This window comes from Panthera onca, chromosome B1 (genome assembly GCF_046562875.1).
Source record: "Panthera onca isolate mPanOnc1 chromosome B1, mPanOnc1 haplotype 2, whole genome shotgun sequence".
In the NCBI taxonomy this organism is placed as follows: Eukaryota; Metazoa; Chordata; class Mammalia; order Carnivora; family Felidae; genus Panthera; species Panthera onca.
The window spans coordinates 121,237,478-121,260,385 of NC_138342.1; the positions used below are offsets into that span (position 1 = coordinate 121,237,478).

Genomic DNA, 22,908 nt, shown 5'->3' on the forward strand with positions numbered 1-22,908 from the left:
CAATCTGCAGACTGTGCCCTTGAGTTTTTCTCCTTGTGTGTTTGTTCCACAGCGTTACTATGACAAATATGAAACCATGATGCCAGCAACCCCTAAATCTTAGAGCTGTGTTTAGAACAGTGCCTGACATCAAATAAGTAGTCAATAAATATTTGCTATTATTATTATCCATAAATGCCAGTACCACATAGAATATGAGTGGGCTTCCTAAAGAAAAAAAAAGGGTTTCCCAAACTAAACTCCAAAAACAAACAAAATTTAAAAAATGAGATACCTGCCACATGTTTCATGTGCTCTAACAAATAAAGAATATTGACCTATTAAATTTTTAATAATTTTAATAAATCTATAAGAAAAAGTAAGCATATAATGGGAAACACTTCACTTATTGTCAGTGCAGTAAAAGTAGATGATTTGCAAAGCCTTTCACATAGCCTGTATAAATTTCTAATATCTGATGTATGCCTAGCTATCACACCACCAATTAGATCAAATATCAAACTTCTTCCTTGCAAAATAGACAGTAACATTTTCATTATATTATTAATTGCTGTTGTTAACAATATTTATATCAGGCCAAAAATAAGGACAAGAGTAATTTTCTCTCTCCTAGTGTTTTTCAGACAGAATAATTCTATGTCTGATACTATTTTGAATGGTGGACTTTAAAAAGATAAATACATTAGCTCCAAGAGAACATTATACCTTACCTTTACAAAAACTAGAGACACACATGACTCTGAGCCTCACCCTTCTGTGTGAGTTGTGTGTATTTTGGAGGAAGAGTCTGTTCTCTCATAGCGACCCTTCTCGGTCTGCTCTTTCAGGTAAGTCACTCATCCAGTTACATAACTTCAGTAAAACTCTGTCACAGTTTCATTTCAGCTTGTAAATTCTCTTGTGAACTCAATTCTATATTTCCATTTCTATTTGACTTTTGTACTCAGATGTTCTGCCATTTCCTTTCTCAATAGGTCTTAATGTGAATCACTGCCTCCCTGTCCTATGTCCACAAAATACATGTATGTTAAGTGATAACTCCATGTAAATAAGGATCCTAGTTCTGTTCCTTACACATAACAAAAACAGAATAAGTAGTAATTATCACTAATTTTGTCATTACTTTTATTTTCTAATTTTGCCTTCACAATATCCCTAGGTGTGGCTATGGCAAGTATTATTATCTTATCTGTTAATTATGAGTATAATATACCAAGGGGATAAGATGCATAGGTCACCAAATATGAAAGTACAAGTAGGGTGGCAGGTAGAGTTGCAAACACATATCAGTAAGATTAATAATGACTGCATGAAGGACAGTAAGTTTGAGAATAAATCTAATGAAAGTGAATTTTCAGATTCATTTAACAGAATTAACAGTACTTAATATATATTAAGCACTTACTATGTGACAATAGCTATTGTGAGTCAAAAGTAATATCTTAGGTTCCTGGGTGGCTCAGTCGGTTGAGCAAATGACTCGGTTTCAGTTCAGGTCATGAGCTCACAGTTCATGGGATGGAGCCCCACATCGGGTTCTGTGCTGACAGTGTGGAGCCTGCTTGGAATACTCTCTCCATCTCTCTCTCTTCTCCTTCACCCCCAAATAAATGAATAAATCATTTAAAAAGTAATATCTTAATATTAGCATTGACTCAATTATTTAAGCATTTTTTCATGGTTTTGTAGAAGAAACCAATATGAGACTCTATGGGTTAAATAGCTTGCATTCAGTCTAGTACCAATAAGCTAATAAACCACCAATAGGGAATTTGAATATAGATCATCTCGTTCCCACAATTGTCCCTATTACACTTTTCTCTCTCTGAAGTGAAAAATGAAAAGAGAGATACGTAATGGTAAATGAAAAGTCATCAAGGTAGAAATATGTAAATCATACACAGGTGGGTCGATCATTGTGCATGGGCTATGAGGTAACAGCTGGGTGAAGAATCAGGTGGAAATGAGGTTGGGAAGGTTTGGGATGCAGCATCGGAAAAAATGACCCTTGATTTTCAGGTTGAGGTGTTTGAATTTCTGGAACTGCCTGAAGGGAAAATGACCCTCTCTATACTTTAACTTAATCTATGTCAATGGATGGAAAAATGAGTATGTTGAGGAAAAATGCACTGGTACAAATGGAAATAGGAGTTCATTTCTTGATGGAGAGCTATTTAGAGTTTATTTAGCATTGGCAGCATTTCTATTCAAAATACTTCCTGAACATCTGTGTCATTTAATATTTGTAAAAGATAAAGAAAGAGACAGATTTCAGACAAATGCTCTGGTCACATCTCACCCCTAACCTCTTCTAGAAGGTTAAGTGCTGGAAGCAGAGGATGAACTGCTGTATATCAAGACAGTGATGTGCTTCAAATGTTGAAAGGGCCTTAACTGAACATCTGGCTAATAATGTGCCTTCCATTTATTAACTGCACTTACTCATTGCACCTGCTCCACGTGAGGAATGTACATGGGTCAAGTAACTGCAGCATGATTTAAAATGTTTGCCTTACCACCTACAAACATAATTAAAGGATAACAACTGCAATCTTGGGGGGAAATGTTGGTAAGTCCCTTTTACTAGTGGTTCTACAACAGAAATGCAAAAAAATAAGAAATTTACTGATAATCTGATGAAATCAAACCAATAATTCTCAAATGTAACAACTTCAGTATGAAAGGAATTACTTTTTTAGTTTATGTACTAGTTGAGTTAGCCCCTACCTCACTACACCAACTAAATCCATTTTTAAAACTCTTAAAAGTGATGAGAGTGTAACATTAACATTAGTATCTTCCTTGGTAGAGCTGGTTTTAGGAAAGGAAATATTTTCATAATTCTCATTTCCAGCTTTTCCTAAGACATATATTTTTAAATTCACTGAAAGTAGTACTTTTCCAAGGGAGAAATATGGGAGTAATACTACCTTTTTCAAGATTATTTAAAAATCTGTTTGGTACTTGATCAACTAATAATCACCCGAGTTCTAATTCATGACTGAAATCCAACAGATTAGTCTGAATCACTCTGCTAATGTGATTCTGATTTGATCAGATATTAATTGCATTATTTACAATAATGGCCAGGGACACCTGGGTGGCTCAGTCGGTTGAGCGACCAACTTCAGTTCAGGTCATGATCTCACAGTTTCTGGGTTCCAGCCCCATGTCAGGCTCTGTGCTGACAGCTCTGAGCCTGGAGCCTGCTTCAGATTCTGTGTCTCCCTCTCTCCCTGCCCCTCCCCTGCTCATACTCTCTCTCTGTCTCTTTCTCTGTCTCAAAAATAAACTTTAAAAACTTTTAAAAAATAAATTAATTAAAAAAATAAAATAATGGCCAACATTGGCCAATACTATAATTTTCCTTTTTAAAATTTTTTGTAATATTTCTTTTTTGAGAGAGAGTGGGAGAGGGACAGACAGAGAGGGAGACAGAGATCTGAAGCGGGCTCTTCACTGACAGCAGAGAATCCAATGCAGGGCTCAAACCCATACACCATGAGATCATGACCCAAGCCAAAGGCAGATGCTTAACCGACTGAGCCACCCAGGCATTCCCTATAATTTTCTTATTAATTTCTGGAAAAAAATTTGAGATCATTTTACCTGCTGTGTTAAGGACTAAACAATTATATGTATTATAATTCATAGAAAATACATATTTTTTTCATATTTCTAAGTTTTCCTTGTCTACTGGTGAGCAAACACCTATAATACTCTTTGGCATCTATCAAAGCATTCTGAGTATCTTATAACAACAGAGCACAGCTCCAAGAAAGGTTAGACATTGCTAAATAAATAGCACACAGATGTGGATGCTAAAAAATTAATACCACACAATCTTCTGATGGGCTGGAGGATCAAAATGCTTCCACAAAAACAGAATGAAATAAACCCAAGCACAAATACTCATGTAATCGTGACATAAATGAATCATAAAGCACTGAAACAGAAGTTTAGAGATCGGCATCTAGTACAACTTCTGACAAATTACTCAGCTCCACACATAGTTCTTATGTCATCTCATTGGTAGAGATAATATTGGAAGTAAAAGTAACTTGTTACATGTGAACAGAAACAAGTTTAAAAAATAATTTCAAAATATTTTATGATGTTTGTAATCCTTCTCATAACTCAAAAAACTACCTCTTACATTTTCAAAATAGGTACTTATTATTCTCAGATAAGATGTTCTAATAAAGTACCAATTTGTTGTCATTATGAGTTAAGGCCACGGGAACCCTAGGAGGTTGCTGCTGACATCTAGTGGCATAATTTTTTAAATGCCAAATTCATTAAAAATATATAACTAGGGAGAGAAAGGGACAAACATACATACATATGCACTTGAAAACTCTAGTGGATACCCCATGTCATAAATTATTTGCCTCTGCCCACACTACTGTGCTTCCAATTATTTGCTCCCCTTCCAAAGTAATGTTAGTACTGTAAATCCAAAGAAATGAGAACTAACATATACGCTGAAGCCTAAAAGAACCAATTCCCTTGAAGTCCTTAGTCCTCTACTGGGAATTGCCAAGTCCCAGACAGCCCCAGTTCCTAAAGACCCTGTTCCAACCCCAATAGTCACAATTTCATCTCAACTTCCCAAATAACCACAGCCCTCCCCAACTCCACACCTAGTACTTGAGTGCTTTCAAGATGCTACCCTAAAGAGACTACTGTAGAGCTGGGAATATGTTATTTCAGGCTGCATATCCACAAACATACACACATATTCAAAAGGGTCACATACTTCCTAGGCATGAGGTTCAACAATTATTGCAAACTTAAAAATAGCTTTCAGGGCAGCTTTAATGGCTTCCAACAATCTACATGAATGATGGTGAAAAGAAGAACACAGAAGAAACTGAACTTAGGAAAAATGATGAGGAGCATAGAGTATGCTTCTATACACATGTAAAAGGATTTATTTTGTAGTGTATGTATGTATGTATGTATGTATGTATGTAAGGTGCGCGCATATGTGTATGCGTGTGTGTGTGTGTGTGTGTGTGTGTGTGTGTGTGTGGAAAGAGATACACTCTCAAGTTCTGCACATACCTCACTCTAGCTAGAACACTTATGAATATAGTAGGTAAACACTGACTTAATGAATGAACAAATAAATGAATGAGGTGACAAATTATAATATAACTTTTTTTCCCTACTGGTTCTAATGTGAGATATGCAGTAGGTAGTGTCCTTAAAAGGCAGGATTTTGCTCTTAGGGAATAAACGCTTTAGTTGAGTAGCTCAGGTTAGAATTTTCTTCAATGACATGTGTAAAGTGTCAAAAACAATGGGTGATAGAACTGGGCAATCTTCTGTTGGTGAAGAGAGTGTGTTTCAATAGTCAAAAATTATTTGTTTTACAAATTAATGTATTTGAATTTCGATTTTACTCTCATTGCGAAGATGTGATAAAGGGAGAGTGGGTTCTCAATTAATTAATTAATTAATTCTAATTAATACAAGACATAGCTAAATTATAAACCTCATAGTACAGAGAAATATTTTAGCCTTTAAACATTCCTTTAGTGGAAACCATGGAAATGCAAGGAGCTCATTACTTCACTCAAAAGTGGGAGTAACATTGGATGGCAGAAGAATCTTCTTTTTTTGTTGTTTTTTTCTTCTTCAAAATCATATTAAAGAAAAGAAACCCCATGTCTGTGTATCTAGATGACTTTACTAAGAGAATATGGGTTAAGGGAGAGATATCATTGTAGTATTATGAGGAATTCAAGAGGCATCTTAAAGAGAAGTTTTAAGGTTATGTAGGCTTGGGAATACGGGAGAAAGATTGGGCATTCAGAGTGGAGTATTTATTCAAGAATAAAGAAAGACAATAATGTTTAAAGTATGTAGTGGAGTAAGAGAGAAACAAAGTAAGAAATAAAGACAGGGAATTGATGGAAGAACTTGAATATTATTTGCAGGAGTTGATTCTAGACAGTGCTATGCCTTGTAGTCTTGGGAGTTTTTAAATAGCTCTTAAAAGATGGAGTATCCCCCAGAATCTAATCCTAAGAAGAGTAAAAAATAACAAGAACTTTTCAAATGACAAAAACTATAAAAGCCAAAAAATTCTTTAGAATTTTCATAATAGCTCTTTTTCATGCAAATCCTCTTTAAGAATTACTTTTTAATCACTTCTGTATGAAAATGCTCAGTGATTTGTTCTGTGACTTGCACTTTAAGTACTCTTTGGGAGCATACTTTGCCTGTTGTAATAGTTATATTTCTGTAAAGCAATACGTCTTTCACATATTGAACCTAAATCAGGTAATGTGACAATGGCATCACACCTTTTATCACATGCCATAGAAGTATTTCTAACTCTCGTTTAAATTCATGGTCATTAACTTATTAGTCAACCTGTAAGTTTTGATGATTTACTTGCCATTGTTATTTCAGGATAGGTATATGATAAATAATATAAAATATAAGTAATGTAGTAAACTCAAAATATCGGAAGATTTTCATTCTTTTAAACCTCAACATATATTACATCTATGTTTTCTACAGCCTGTTGAAATAAACCACAATGAAACACATCACTAAACAATTTATTTACAACTTATTTGTTAGTGTTCTTGAACATAACACTATACATTAGCCTTATGACGTAATTTATTTTCCATTCTTAAAAGTGTGTGTATACTAAGCTTAGAGGTCAACCTAGATTACATCAACAAAGTGCTGAATCTTATTTAAAAAATGTTCTTTATCTATTTGGTAGGGAGGGGGGATTCATGTGGGAAAAGTCACAGAGAGAGGGAAAGAGAGAGAATCTTAAGTAGGCTCTGCCCAGTCAGTGCAGAGCCCACCACAGGGCTCAATCTCACCAACTGCAAGATCATGATCTGAGCCAAAATCAAGAGTCAGACACTTAACCAACTGAGCCACCTAGAACCACCCAAAATGCTGAGTCCTTAATATCTTATTACAAATTCTACAAAAAAAGTTAAATACAATGAAATAAAACTTAACATTCCTACATAATGAAAATAAATTACAGACATGAAATTTTCTTTATGACATTCAACCTATTTCTAGGACATATAAACATACATAAAAATGGAACAGAATAGGAATCTTTATTTTTGTACATAACCTTACTAGAGGTATGTATAAGGATATTTTGACTTGGCCAGTTGAAGTAGCATCTCTCTTTGAATGACAAAATTCATAATATTGTGACTAAAATACCCCTTTTAAAAGGGTCAAATGCAGAACTTTCAAGTATGTGCACACACAAAAGTGTCTGCTATTTCAACAGCTTGCTCTCTGAGCTTCATTGCCAGAGTTAATCCTACTCAAAATGACAGTGTTAGTTGTCATGTGCAACTAAGAAAAGCTGAATGGTCCCATTTGTCTAAAAATAACACCTTCACTAGTATGTCTTAAACTTCCACCATTAAAACTTCCAAATGCATTCTAGAAGGCCAGCATTACCCTGATACCAAAACCAGATAAAAACTCCACTGAAAAAGAGAACTACAGGCCAATATCTCTGATGAACATGTATACAAAAACTCTCAATAAGACTAGCAAATCGAACCCAACAATACATTAAACATTGAAATTTCAATGTCCATATCCCATTGTGAGATAATAGAGCATCAATAATTAGCACTCTTTGTCTTATTAACAGGAATTATTTTTATAAGATTGCAAACACCCCTATGTCAATGAATCCAAAGGTCTAACTTAGAGAAATAATGACATGAGCACCATTTCTCCCACCCAAGTTACTCATCGCACACCCACTCCCAACCTGAACACAAATGCACACATGCTAGAGCATAAGCTCTTTGGAAATTTTGTCAGACCAAAGCACTTGGACTCTAGCCATATATAGGACTGTTCCTTTATTTTCACTTTTGAGAAGCAAATTTTGTTAGTCTGCATACATAATTCTGGAAATTCTACCATGTTAATGGAAATCTCTCTCCTTCCACCCTAACTTCTTTTTTTTTTTACTACATTCAGTTCAAAATGAGTTTGTCCATCTGTTAAATAAAACAAAAAGGCTAATAAAATGGAATATTAGCATATACAGAGCTCTGAAAAAAGAAAAACATCACAAGAACGTATCCTGGATAGTCTGTGTTCCTTTCATCCTTTATTTTCACTCTAAAGATCATAGATCCTTGAACTTCTTCATTGACTTCATCTCATTTAGTGTGTTTCTTTTTCTCTCTTTACTGTGTTATCCATCAATTTCCCCTAAACAAGCATTTTTCTATGACTTATACCCCTAGCCCCTTACGCCTATATATCATATAGCTCAGCTTCACCATCTTCCACATATTCTTGAGGCAGTTCTCATTATGTTTGTCTTTGGGGAGTCATAGTTAATAGCTCTATTAAGGCAACCCTCAACTGATGACATTAACCGTTTTTAGATATTTTATAGTTTGAATTAACAGTTTAATATAGATAAAATTTGAAAAGAGTGCCTACAATTCAAAGTCCCCTTTAGGGGAGAAAAGTTGCTTCCTTAAAGGGTTTTTACTTCCTTTGAAGAATCAACTGAAAGCCAGAAATAAGTAGAAACACCCCAATTTTCAATCCAACCTATTTTTGTTCAACTGCAAATTATTTTTTTCTTCTTTTTTTTTTAATATATGAAATTTATTGTCAAATTGGTTTCCATACAACACCCAGTGCTCATCCCAAAAGGTGCCCTCCTCAATACCCATCACCCACCCTCCCCTCCCTCCCACCCCCATCAACCCTCAGTTTGTTCTCAGTTTTTAACAGTCTCTTATGCTTTGGCTCTCTCCCACTCTAACCTCTTTTTTTTTTCCTTCCCCTCCCCCATGGGTTTCTGTTAAGTTTCTCAGGATCCACATAAGAGTGAAACCATATGGTATCTGTCTTTCTCTGTATGGCTTATTTCACTTAGCATCACACTCTCCAGTTCCATCCACGTTGCTACAAAAGGCCATATTTCATTCTAAAGTTCAGAAATAAGTTTTCTGCTAAGGTCCATTAAATTTAAATGCTACCTTTGTTTCAGCACTCATTTGTTTAGGAATTCAAAGAGTTGTCAAAAATAAAACCCAGTTAGTTCCAATTAGCATGCAGCCTAATATACATTTCAATCATTCTATTATTTGTTTTCATATACATACAGTGACATCCTATCCTCACAGATAAATGAGTAGATAGTATTGAGAGATGGGTCTAGTTCCCCATCACAATTCCAACCTTTCAGAAGCATTTCTAGAAAAAAACTACTTTGAGATAGCAGCTCTATTCATGAAACATATACGCACTGTATATCTGTGTCTATATTCACACTTTGTTTACATGTACATGTCATTAGAATATTTGCATGAGCATTCATATTCTTAGTCCAACATATGTAAATAAATCACACAGTAATTTGAAAAATTTAACAACTAAATAGGCAATCTGTTAAACATAATCAGGCATGCTATTCAGCAACTGTATGATATAATTCAATCTTCCAAAGAAAATATGTTTTGCGCAAGGGTACCTTTTTTAAAAACCTGATGAAATTTTCTAGGAATTTGTACCCACATTTTTGCAGATTCAAAAAATATGCAAGGCCATCTCACTAATGCTTAAATAAAAGGAAAATCTCATCACCATAACCTAATAAATAATCTAATTCTCTTATTGTCTACCATTTGTAAACATGATACACTAATTGGAGCTATTTCCAAAGAGAATGCAATCTTCTAGTCAAGATCCTATTCACATATTAACATAAATGAAAGAAAAATGTCACAAAATTAACCATTATCTATAATGTTTTGATAAGCTAATATATACTTTAAAATTTATTCACTTCACAAATACGGTGATCATCATAAATTATTTCCTATACTTTTCAGGTGATGATTTAATTTTTTGAAGGTTTATTCAATAGCTGAAACCATTAATCAAAGAAAGCCAATTATTTTAATGTATCAAAGTTAAAAAGACTAAAAAATTTATCAATTCAAAATAAGCATTACCTTGATCTGATTTTTCATAAAAGACAGCAGATTGCTTGCCAGGTAACACCATTTCCTTGGGTTCTGTGGGCAAAGAGAAAAAAGATTAATAAAAACAGCCTTTCTTTTTACTCTTTAAATACTTCTTGAGGGAGATTCATTAGTAATAAAGGTCAGAGAGGAAAATCATTTAACAAAATACTCAGCTCCATTCAGCAGCTGCCTTGGGAACCACTTGGTTATAAATGCCAAATAATTTCCCCAAAGGTCCCCTCTCTCCTGGAGCTGAGAACATGGGTGACTGTGGCAGATACTAAGCCGTGTTTTCTTTGCTTCTCTCCCTTCTCACATGGGAACAAAACTAGCACTTTGAGCAACAAAAAGCTTTAGCTTCTGCCATTTCAAAAGATAAGATGGAAGCCATGTTGGGACAGAACATTTACTTGGAATACAACTGACTGAAATGAATTGGCAATTATCTAAACTTACTTTTCTCCCTCCCGCAGTGAGTATGGGTTTTAAAATATTCATGAAAGCTTGGGTGTCTTCCTATTCTGTCTTTCCACAAAAGTGATAACGTGAGATATTATGGGATGCCTCTGTAAATAATTGCAGATTACCCTGCTCATATGATGCAATTTTAGAGTTTTCCTATGCAGCAACAAGGAGGAAAGCACTTTATAAAAGTCAAAAGTATGAAAATATATCTTATTCCCTCTCTTAGCATATAACAATCTTGATGAGTATCCCATAAGAGATTTTATTGCATCATTATCTGAATGTTCAGATTGGAGGATAAATTCAAGTCTGAGCAATAGCTTTCCAGAAAGGAATGTAACATATCTAGGTAAGAATTTTAAATTCATCCCTTAAGAAAGTTATTTGAATGAATGTCAACAGTTAAAAGTATCATTGATTAATTGACTATAGCAGTCATTATAAGAATAGCCATATAACTGCAATCACTACATCTTACAAGCTATGTGAACTTGGGCAAGTAAATTAAACCGTAAACCTTCACTTTTCATCTGTATCAGAATAATAATTTTTCCTACTCCACAGAGCTGATAAATAAGTGAAATAAAAATATATAAAGGATATAGAACTAATGAATGTTAGCTGATATAGTTTTCAATATCATTATTATTATTTTCATTGTTCCCTTTTTAAAAAAAATCTTGCTACTCCATTAAAAATCACTGCCTCTGAGCCATGTGGTGGAATGATTAAAATAATATCACACTGGACACCACTTAATTTGCAGATTTGTTAATGATGACAAAAATAAATAAATAAAGTCATTTTAGGTCTTTGGGCAGGTGGGGAAAAAAGATTTTTCAGGAAGATCAGCAAGCTGTCAACCACTCTACTGCATTGGCTCCCCTTGATTTTGCTAAAGATTTTCATTTAAAGAAGTCCTCCAAGATTCTCTTAGAGCAATTGGCCCTTGTGTACTTTTATCAGTACTCAATCCCATTCAGAAAACACCTAGTGAGCCCCTACTGCAAGCCAAGGGTATGGACAGACTTTAGAGAAACCACAATAAACAAAAAGTGACTCAAGAAAAATACAGTTCAGTAGAGGAAACACATCTGTAGACAGTCATTTCGTGTAATTGGTGTAAATGGCAAGTTTAAATCATTAAATGATACATAATGTGTTGGGGCAACAGAAGGTATTGAAAGAATGTTCTGCAGTCAGGAAAAGAGGATTTAAAAAATAATCTTTAAAAAGTCAGTCAGAATAGCTGTACTGATACACACTGGCTGACAAGCAGACCTGTTTGGTCTAAGAAAATGTCACAGAAGAGAAACTTTGCAAGACTAAGTCTGGAAGGCAGGTAAGTAAGGATATGTCTTTCCAGGGAGCTAGGACAATGCAGTCAAAGAACTGGAAGCATAAAAAAGCATGGAGACCAGATTAGCATGAGGGTGACTTCAGAGCTTCCCCTCAATCTCTCATTAAAATGCTCAGAGGATGTCAAAGAAGACAAACACTGGTAACACCACTGGGAGAAAGTAGACAAAATATAAAAAGGTATTTCCAGTAGCTTCCTCCCTAATAGTAACAGATTAAGTAACACTGTTTTAGACTGAAATGTCATACTGTATATTTTGAAAGAGTAGAGCATATATGACTAGAAATAAACGTGAAAGGGACTTTGGTTCGCACCAACAACAGTCCCCAACTACAAGGTGCTAGAATCAAGCTGACCAAAGTCTGCTTAACATCTCTTGTGGGTTGGATTGTGATTGTGCCCACCAAGAAATATGTTAAAGTCCTACACTAGCACTTGTGAACGTGACCTTATTTGGAAAACAGAGTCTTTCCAGATGTAATTAAAATATGAGTTAAGATGATGTTATATGGAGTAGGGGAGACCCTTAATCCAATTTGACTGATGTCCTTATAAAATGAGACACAAAGATAGACACATGCAGAGAAGAGAATACCATGTGATGAGGGAAGAAGAGACTGAAGTCAACAAGCCAAGGAATGCCAAGGATTGCTTGGTACCAGAACAACACCAGAAGCTAAGAGAAAATCATGGAACAGGTTCTCCCCTAGAGCTCAGAGAAAACATGGCCCTGTTGACCCCCTTATTCTGAACTTACAGCCTCTAGAATTGTGAGGGAATAAATTTATCTTATTCTAAGTACCCAGTTTCTGGTACTTTGTTATGGCAGTCCCAGTAAACTAATGCGGCATCTTTTGAGCCAACAAGAATTAGGCCCCCACCCATACCCTGATCATTTGGAGCTTTAAAAATTCTTACAGTTACACTAAGTCAGCAAATAATTCTCGATTTAGAATTTAGAATACCCAGCTACATTAAAAAGCTGATTTAAAGTTTAACTTGTCTCCCATCCGTAGCTAGGATCTGCTGCAAGTGAAAACCAACAGCCAACGAAGAAGGATAAGTTGGTCCTATGTTTTTACCACAGGTCCTCTTCCCCAGCCAGTTAACCTTGGCCACAATGCCTCTACAATATAAGAGTGGAGTGAAAAAGGGAAGGTAAGGAAAGAAGAGGTAAATGGAGGAGGAAAATTTACTTTCTATTCACTGAGCTAAGAGAGCTGTTACCTATTTAAAGCTGATTCTCAACTACTGGATGCCTTTCCAGGTTTTTCAGTGACTGCTTCCCCTTCTCCAGTCACTGGCCTCCATTCATCTGAACTGCCTTGATATGAGTCATACTGTCTCACTTTACCACTTACTACATCCACAGCTCCATATGACACCTTCAGCTTCTCCCTGCTGAGGCCAGTTCAGCCCATGAGCAACTCTCTTATTGTTCTCTCACATCCATGGGTCATACCTACAGCACAGAGAGCTCTCTAACAAACCCTGGAAAAACGGGTTATTCTCAATTCAGTACCTCTGCTTCCTCTACATAAACGCTCGCTAGCTCATCTCAGCTTTAGTTTCATCAGAAATTAGTCCACTGTTTCCACAACCACCCCCAAAACTTAAAGGGACACATATTAAACTCTCAGTGAGTTTTGTTGAAGCACCTCTTTTTATCACTTGGAGGGGAAAAGGTGAAACACTCCACCAACCTCCCTCCTTGTGGACATTCCTGATGGACCCTCAGTTCACTCTGAAGAAATATGACTTTAATCTCTAGACCTCCCACCCCTTTTGGATTAGGAATGTAGGAGCTATCTAACCAGTTCTCATGCTCATACTAGGGAATTTCTAAAAGGTGACCTGTTTTATAAAGCATTTTGATATCTGATATCTATTGCTTTAAGTAGTCAATATTTTCTGATTTTACACTCTGTGAGATTAGTCTTCACAATTTGAGCTTTAAGAGACTCTTGGGGGAAGCAGCTAAAAATTGTATAAAATGTCTACTAGATACACTATCTTTTTTTATGTTTCTTGAGCATTCCATGTATTTTATATATAAATTCAACATAATACAATTAATGTTATATCTGTCCTATTCTTCAACATAATCTCTCATCTTCAGTCAGGCAGAGTTCTCAATAGCCATGTTGTTCTCATCCAGTTCCACTCTCCATATTATTTCCTTCTGGTTGTGGTTAAATTCTTACTTTTTGGCATGTTCCAAATTTACCACCCTGTCAAAACTTTAATGCCAACTTGTCCAAAAAGCGATCCCCAGGTATTTTGGACTTAGTTGATTTTGTCGTTCTCTAACCTGTGTAGCAATTATACCAATGCCTATCATTTATATTGCCTTCTTGGGTTGTCTTGTCTTGTCATGTCTCCCCATATACCTTTTGCCTCTCACCTATCTTCTTCAGTACTTATGTAAATGCTCAGCACCTAGGAGGAGGTTCCTAATAACTACATACTCACTTCTATGTATTAGATATCTATTAACAAAGATAAGACAGAGCTAAATTTTAAGGCACAAATACTTACAATGTTCCATGACAGAAATTACATAGTAAGACCTTATTGTTGCCATATAAAATTTTTTAAAAAGTTTGAACAAACTAATATGTCAAATAGAACAGAAGCAAAAGACAAGGGAATATGAGAGGTGATGTCCCATCATAAAACAAGGATGACATTATTTGAAAATATAATCTATATGCAATGCTTTTGCATTTCTCTATGTTTGACATCACCTTCCTGACAGGGGTAGCACTTGCCTCAAAAGGATTAAGATTGTTACAAGGTAAATAAAATAAGAGGGGCACCTGGGTGGCTCAACTGACTAAGTGTCACCCTTCGGTTCAGGTCATGATCTCACAGTTCATGGGTTTGGGTTTGAGCCCTGGGTCAGGCTCTGTAATGACAGCTCAGAGCTCAGCACAGAGCCTGGAGCCTGCTTCAGATTCTGTGTCCATCTCTTTCTGCCCCTCCCCTGCTCACACTGTCTCTGTCTCTCCCAAAAATAAATAAACATTAAAAATTTTTTAAATAAAATAAGACCACAGGTTTACTCCCAGGAATAATTCTAGATCCATAGCAAGGTGATAGTCTTGAAAATTAGATTTCCTTTAGAAGAGAATAAATTTTGATGCACCCAGGTGGCTCAGTCGGCTAAGTGTCTGACTCTTGGTTTGGGCTCTGGTCATAATATCACAGTTCATGAGTTTGAGCCCCACATGGGGCTCTGTGCTGACAGTGCAGAGCCTGCTTAGGATTCTGTCTCTTTGCCCCTGCCCCACTCACACTCTCTGTCTCTCAATCTTAAAAAAAATAATAATAAATAATTTTTAAAAACACAATCTTAGTTGTCATTAACATATTAGAAGCCAGAACTAGAGAACTAGGTCATGGAGCTATGTGACACCATGGTGAAGAAAACATGGGGTATGATGTAAATAATATGGAAAACTGCCTCAGGTTCCAGGGTTGTATGCAGAAGAGGACGACAGATGGAGGAGGAAGAGGTCAGATATCAAGTCCTCCTTTCCCTTCTCTAAGTTGAACTCCTACATGAATGTGGTAATAACAACACTAGGACTTGAAGACTACTTTTCAGGGCATGTACTGGAGAAAACTCAAGACTGTCCGAGAAAAACTAGCATTCAGCATTTAACATGGCATGGGAGCAGCTAAGCAGTATTAGAGGAGGAAGGGAAATATCTAAAACCATGAACCTGAGGCAGAATCCCATCATCCCCACAGCCAATGTATGGTGTCCTGGGAAGACAGCAGTTCCCAACTGCCCTGATCAGGGAACACGGAAGTGCTGAGCAGATGTGATCCCACCTACTACCTTCCCCAAAATGAGATCACAGGAAGCCCATTGCTATCATAGTCACAATACTGTTAGGGAAAGAGTAGAAGAAAGGGAAGAATTCTAAAAAGCACAACCATTTACCCAGAAGTTGTCTGACTCACCTACCCCTAATAAAAAGGAACTCAAATGTATCTAGTCCAGTGTTATTCTCTTACAGATGAGGAAACAAAAGACCAGATTGGCAGACTCATTTACTCAAGAGATTATACAGATGAGGAGAGATTATACACATGAGGACAGAAAAGAGGCAGTAATTCCAATTTTTCTAATGCCCGCTGAAATGCCTACGCACTATCCTACACTTTCAACCAGTTTTTCTGTTTATTATATCAGTTAATGCTATTATTCAGTTAATACTTTTAAATAAAATTCAGATTTTGTTTTAAATAAAAATACCAATAATTTTAAATCCATTTATTTTGATAAATAATGAAATGCACTTAAAATAATGAATAATGAGTCCACAGAAACACGATTGGTCTCATTGATTTAGCAAATTTAGCAAGGTTACTGAATTTAGGGTCATTATAAAAACGTAGTTGTGCTACCCCATAACAACAAAAAAGTAAAAACATAGAAATTCTACATTTTAAATAGAAATAAAACCTCATATATCCTGGAATAAATCTCACAAAAGATGTTTATGATCTCTATACCAAAAATTACGTAGAGAAACATTAGGACAAAACACTACTTAGAGAAAATAAAGCAGAAAAATTAATGGAAAGACATACATCATACTCATTGACTGGAAGATTCATTATTATAAGATGTTGATCCATGCATTCAGTGTGATCACAATAAAAATTCTAGTTGTTTTTTTTTTTAATTTTAAAATACAAGCTAACATTTAAACAGAAATGTAAAGGGTCAAGATTAGCCAAGGTGGTTTTAAAGAAGAACAAATTTGGAGGTCTTCAATTATCAGATTATTATATCAGCTTATTATAAAGCTTTCATAATTAACATGATGTGGAATTGGTACAAAAATAAACAGATACATGAAATAAACAACAAAACAAAACAAAAAAACACACAAATTATGACAACTGATTATGCAAGAATTACGCAATAAGAAAAGGTCAATCTTTCCATTAAATGATACTGAATGAATTATATATCCATTTGGGATAAAACATGAATCTTAACTCCTACATGTACAAAAAATCACTTTCAGAGAGTTGTATACTTAAACATGGATGATAAAACAATAAAGCTTTCAGAAGAGAATATCTTTCCCTTTGGGGTAGACAATGATTTCTTAAACAGCACAGAAGAAATGGTGGCTATAAAGGGAAAATATGATATGTTTGATTGCATTTAAATTAAGAACTTCTGTTTATCAGAAGATGCCAAGTAGAGAACGAAATGGCAAGCCACATAGTATAAGAAGAAACTTGCAATACATATATCAGATAATGACTCATATTCAGGATATTTAAATAAACTTCTACAAATCAATAAGAACAAGGCAGACAACTCCAAAGAAAAATGGGCAAATGACATACATGGACATTTCACAAAAGAAAGCATTCAAATTTTCAACAAATATATTAAAATTTCCTCAACCTATTAGTCCCTTGGAAATGCAAATTAAAATCACAATGAGATGCCCACTGTAGCCAAAATAAAAAGGACAGATAACATCAAGAGTTGCAAGGATATGAAGTAATGGACCTGTCATATCCTGCTTGCAAAGGCCAGAGAGTGGAAATTGATATAACTTCAGAAAACAGTTTAGTAGTATTTATAAGATGGACATATTCACACCTTGTGGCTGGGCAAGTTCCGCTCCTCAGTTTATAACCACTATAAAGGCATACTATGGTTGCCAAAAATTATATAAATGGATGTACATAGTAGCACACTTCATAATAGGGACTAACTGGAAATAGTTCAAATCTTCATTAATAGAAGAACTAATTAAGAAATTAAGACTTATTCACACAATGAAAAGCCATACATTAATGACAATAAACAAAGCACAGTTACATGAACAACATAGATGAATATCACAAACAATAATCAGGGTAATAACTCATATGCAAAAAAGTACACACTATATCACAGTATATAGCATATCCCCCTTGTGGGATATATAGTGACTGGGAGAGGACATGGGGTGCTTTTAAGGTACTGATATTATACTCTTTTTCTTGAGCTAGCTGTTGGATCTTCAAGGTGAGTTCACCTGCAAAATTTTATCAAGCTGCACACTTGATTTGCTTACTTTCCTATATGCATATTTCTTTTTTTTAACAGAAGGAACATACATATATTTATTTATTTATTTATTTATTTATTTATTTATTTATTTATTTTTGAGAGAGAGAGAGAGAGGGAGAGAGAGAGAGAGAGAGGGTGCAAGCAGGGGAGAGGCAGAGAGAGAGAGGGAAAGAGAAAATCTCAAGCAGGCTCCTCACTGTCAGTACAAAGCTCTTTGTGGGGCTTGAACTCATGAACCATAAGATCATGACCTGAGTCGAAGTCAAATGCTGAACAAACTGAGCCACCCAGGCACCCCTGCATGTTATATTTCAATAAACTTTACTTTTCAAGTGGCATTTGGATCCCCACCCATCTGTCTATACCACTTGAACCAAAGGCACAAGGAGATTTTAAAGATAATTCCTGATTTTAAAGACAACCAGAAAGAAAGAGCAGATTTCAATTTGCAAATGTTCTTTCTCAGCATCTACAGGTGTGATAATTCAGGACAGCATCTAGAGAGAGAACATTAGTGTTTTCCCTGGAATACAAGCCATCTTCCATATTTTCAACCTATACATTCCTCTTCAAATTACTTCTTCATTGTTGACACGGTTCAATAAAAGGGAATCTAGCATAAAGTGTATGTATATTCCACTTTTAAACATAGTTGCACATTTAACAGTACATATGTTTGAGAATTTTTTTTTAATTTGGACTACATTAGGCAGGAAACACTTAGAGTCAGATCTTAAGCATTATACGTGAACTTTTAAATTATTTCTTTTTGCAAATACTAAATGTCTACCTTCTAATTGCTTTCTAATTTTCCTTTGCTTATTTCTTTATGAAACAATTATTACAGAAAAGAAAAACACAAATAAAACAAAGGTTTGTAATTGTAGGTTTTTAGAAGTTTCTGCATTTAAGCTTTGGAAAGAAAATATAAATAGAAAACAGAAATATAATGAATACCTATTTATCTCTGTCTGCAAGCAATAAGATAGAAAACCTGTTTTCTTCTCTGAATTATAATTATACTTAGATTAAGCATCAATAATGAAAAACCACAAAGGTAATAACCACAGCATAGGCATTTTGAAATGTATGCTTAATCTATGCCAGAGAAAAGGCAGAAATAACAACAAAAGTCACATCCCAGGTTTAAAGCATACTAAAAGCAAATACTAGGAATAATTAATTGCTGCCCCTTTTTTAATAATCATATTTTAACTAGGTTGATGAAACCATTCTTTTCTAAGTGATATACTCTAATTCTACTGATAATTTTATTTATTTAATCATAAGTTTACACTTTCTGGTGTTTATTCAAAAAAATAATCAAAATCTTTTCCCAGAGGCAATTTAGCAATAAAAGACGTTTAAAAACTACTTTTTGAAAACTATTTTTTAAATCTCTTAGTCTGGATTACCTTAGAAGTACCTTATTATTATTGTAATAATAAAAATAAACATTTCCACTGCCAAATATAAACCAGATATTGTTTTGAGTTGCTGTCTTACACATTCAATTCTTGTAATAAGCTTAACAGATGGATATACTATTATCCCGTTTATAGATGAGGAAAATGAAGCACAGTTTGGTTACCAGAAGTTACCTGAACCACAGAGACAGTGAGCAAAGGCAAGATTTGAAGGCAGGTAGCAGTTACCAATTCTATTCTCTTGACTATTCCGTTGAGCTAATGTCCCTCTATTTCCATGTGAGTACCCATTACTATGACACATGCTTGGTCATTATGTGCTATTATTTAAATATATTACTTAATTCTTACTAGGAAGTCTCCCATTTTATTTTGAATGTCTGTTATTTAAAAATATATATTTTGTGTATATCTTTACTATTTTCTATATTTTTCGTGTATTGGCTAGAATTGTTAACACAATATACTTTGAATTTACAATGGGTACTATGTCCTAAGAGTTTAAATTTTTTTTTTTAACGTTTATATAATTTTTGAGACAGAGAGAGACAGAGCATGAACAGGGGAGGGTCAGAGAGAGGGAGACACAGAATCCGAAACAGGCTCCAGGCTCTTGAGCTGTCAGCACAGAGCCCGACGCGGGGCTCGAACTCACGGACCACGAGATCATGACCTGAGCGAAGTCGGCCGCTTAACCGACTGAGCCACCCAGGCGCCCCTATGTCCTAAGAGTTTAAATCAATTTACATATATCATGCCATTTCCATTAAACACACATGCAACCAGCACTATTCTCTGAATTGATTTTTATATATTTTGCATATTTTCTCACCTTCTATCTCATGCTATTGCCAAAGTCAAATACTCAGAGTCTAGGTCCTTTATTTTCAAAATGTGGTCCATAAAATGGCAGCATTCCATTACCTGAGAGAGATACAGAAATTCCAGGCACCACCCAAGACCAACTGAGTTAGAGTCTTCATTTTAACAAGAAACTCAAGTGATCAGTGGGCATATTAAAGTTTAAGAAACCTGCTTTAGATGATATATTCCTCTAAACTAAAGACTTTCTTAATCCTTGCTTCAGTTAATTTATTTCTGTAGGTTCTGTGAAATTTATTCTTATCAATTTTACCACTAAATATTTCAGTCTGCTAGAATTATTATTGAGTACTTCACTATTCCTATCACTTTTACTGCCTGCAGTGTTACTGAATTTTACTGAATTAACTACTGAAGACTTAAAACAGAAGCTTCTCTTCTAGGGCTGTCTGAAAGGCTGTTTTGTTTGCAAGGTGCTATATCTTCCACAAGTAACTACAAATGCCATCAATTGAAAACAGGAAGAGTTGAAATGCTTTAGTTCTAGTGTGTAGCCTGTAAATGTCCATGAGAGTTCCTAAGTTAAAAAATCAATACTAGACTAGCTACTGTTTTCTCAAAATCCTGAGAAATTTGATGCTATATTATAGAACAATGCTGATCTCAAATCCTTTGTGAATTTTTCTCAAATTTTCTTAGTTCTCAATATTCACTTAAAAGTTGCCCTAGGGTTTTCTAGCTTTTTACATAAGATGACCTGGAAAGGTTCCAGAAAGATATTTTACTATTACTACTAAGATAAAAGATTTTGCTCTGGCAATAAAACAACCACCATTAATGACAACCCAAACAAGGGCTCAGGGTGGCTTCGTCGGTTAAGTGCTTGACTCTTAATTTCGACTCAGGTCATGATCTCATGGTTCGTGGGTTCAAGCCCCTCATCAGGCTCTGTCCTGTCAGTGTGAAGCATGCTTGGGATTCTCTCTGTCTGCCTCTCACTCTGCCCCTTCTCAGCTAGTGCTCTGTCAAAGCATGAATAAAAACTTAAAAAAAAAAAAAACATAACTAATAAAGCTCCCAAACAAAGAGAAATATCCATATTGAAAACCATAAAAATAAGCTTCAAAAGGGACACTGGATAGCTCATTGGCTGAGCCTCCAACTTCAGCTCAGGTCATGATCTCATAGTTCATGAACTCAAATCCCACATCACACTTGCTGCTGTCATCACAGAGTCAGATCTTCTCTCCCCCTCTCTCTCTGCCCTTCCCCTGCTCTCACTCTCAAAAATAAATAAAAACATTAAAAAATAATAAGCTTCAAAAGCAGCAAATTAATGCAAAAAAATCAATCTTAAGATACAAGACAAAGTTTTGTGTTGGTAAGCACTTTTTACTTTTTTAATAAAAAACCAGTACTCATATCTTCAAAAAAAAAAATGATCAAATTTCCTTATTACCTTATCTCTTTGCATTGGCTCTTGAATGGATTTCCAACTTATGAGCTAGCTTGGGTAAGAAGGTTAATTTACTTGGGCATATAGAATCAAGGAAGATCACTCATTACAATTTTGTGATAGAAAAATTAAGAATGTTTGAATGTAGTCTGGGAATTAAATAGTAAAAAGGAATTGATTTTAATTGTGTCAGGTGCGATAACCACATTGTGTTACATAAGATAAATATCCTTATCTTTTAGAAATGTATACTGAAAAAAAATGGGCTGAAATGTCCAAAAAAATTACAAATAGGACATATGGGTACACACTGCCACCACTAAAGAAAAAATAAAATAAAGTACCACCTACAAAAACAGAAAGAGCACCATCAGGAATCTAGAAATAACATCAATAATAGAGAAATTTCAATATCAATGTAGGAGGTTTAAATTAAATAAGCCATTAGTACATTAGATTAAGAGAAATGTAAGAAAAAATAATGTTTCTTTTCAATATTCATAATGTAACTGAACTAACTTTATATTTGAAAAATGATATGGGCACATTTTGCTCAAGCTAGTCACTATGATAACTTTTTTATATATACCACTGCTCTTAAGATTTAAAATAGCTGTTTAAGAGAGACATGAACACTTTGCCTACTTTCATAACATTTTTGGTTTGACCCACGGACAGAAGTTTTATACTGCTTTACAGTAAGCCTTTCTATTCTATCTTCTACTTATTTCATCCTGTAGGATAAGGAGGGATAATTTGATTAGTCATATTTTATTAGTAGGTTGTTTCTGTGCCTTAATGCACTAGAGTAAGTGAAAAACTTAGCCCAAAAATTTGGAAATTAACTAACATTAAAAAGAATTTTAACTAAGTTAACTTTTACCTTTTATTCCCATTCTAGGAAGCAACAACTTTTGTGAAGAATACAAACATCAAAACTAAAACAGCAGAAAAAATTTTTGCAATGTTGGCGGTATTCATGAACAGAAACCTAAAAACTATCTAAATGAAAAAAAATACAATCTAGGAAAAGAGAATTATAGTTGAATACCTCCATATTCCACTATCAAAGTATTATAGATAAAAACAGGAGATAAAATTAAAACTATATGGTGCCAAATTAGGAAATTTCTGCTCCTGGTTACATAGTCACTAGTAATTCTAAAAAAACCCTCTCTTTCAGAACATCTAGAATGCTTGATAAAATTCAACAAACATACTTTAAAACGCACTGTTGGGTTCACAAGACATAGAAGGACCTTAAAGTG

General features: G+C 34.8%; 1 protein-coding gene across 4 annotated transcripts in view; it reads right to left on the reverse strand.

Annotated features, from left to right (window-relative positions):
* Nucleotides 1-22,908, reverse strand: part of INPP4B (inositol polyphosphate-4-phosphatase type II B) — a 762,324-nt gene that overhangs the window by 624,658 nt on the left and 114,758 nt on the right. For all 4 annotated transcript variants that reach the window (XM_060654097.3, XM_060654095.3, XM_060654093.3 and 1 more), the window contains exon 2: nucleotides 10,002-10,064. The gene's annotated coding sequence lies outside the window, so the exon portion shown is untranslated. The remainder of the gene's footprint in view (nucleotides 1-10,001; nucleotides 10,065-22,908) is intronic.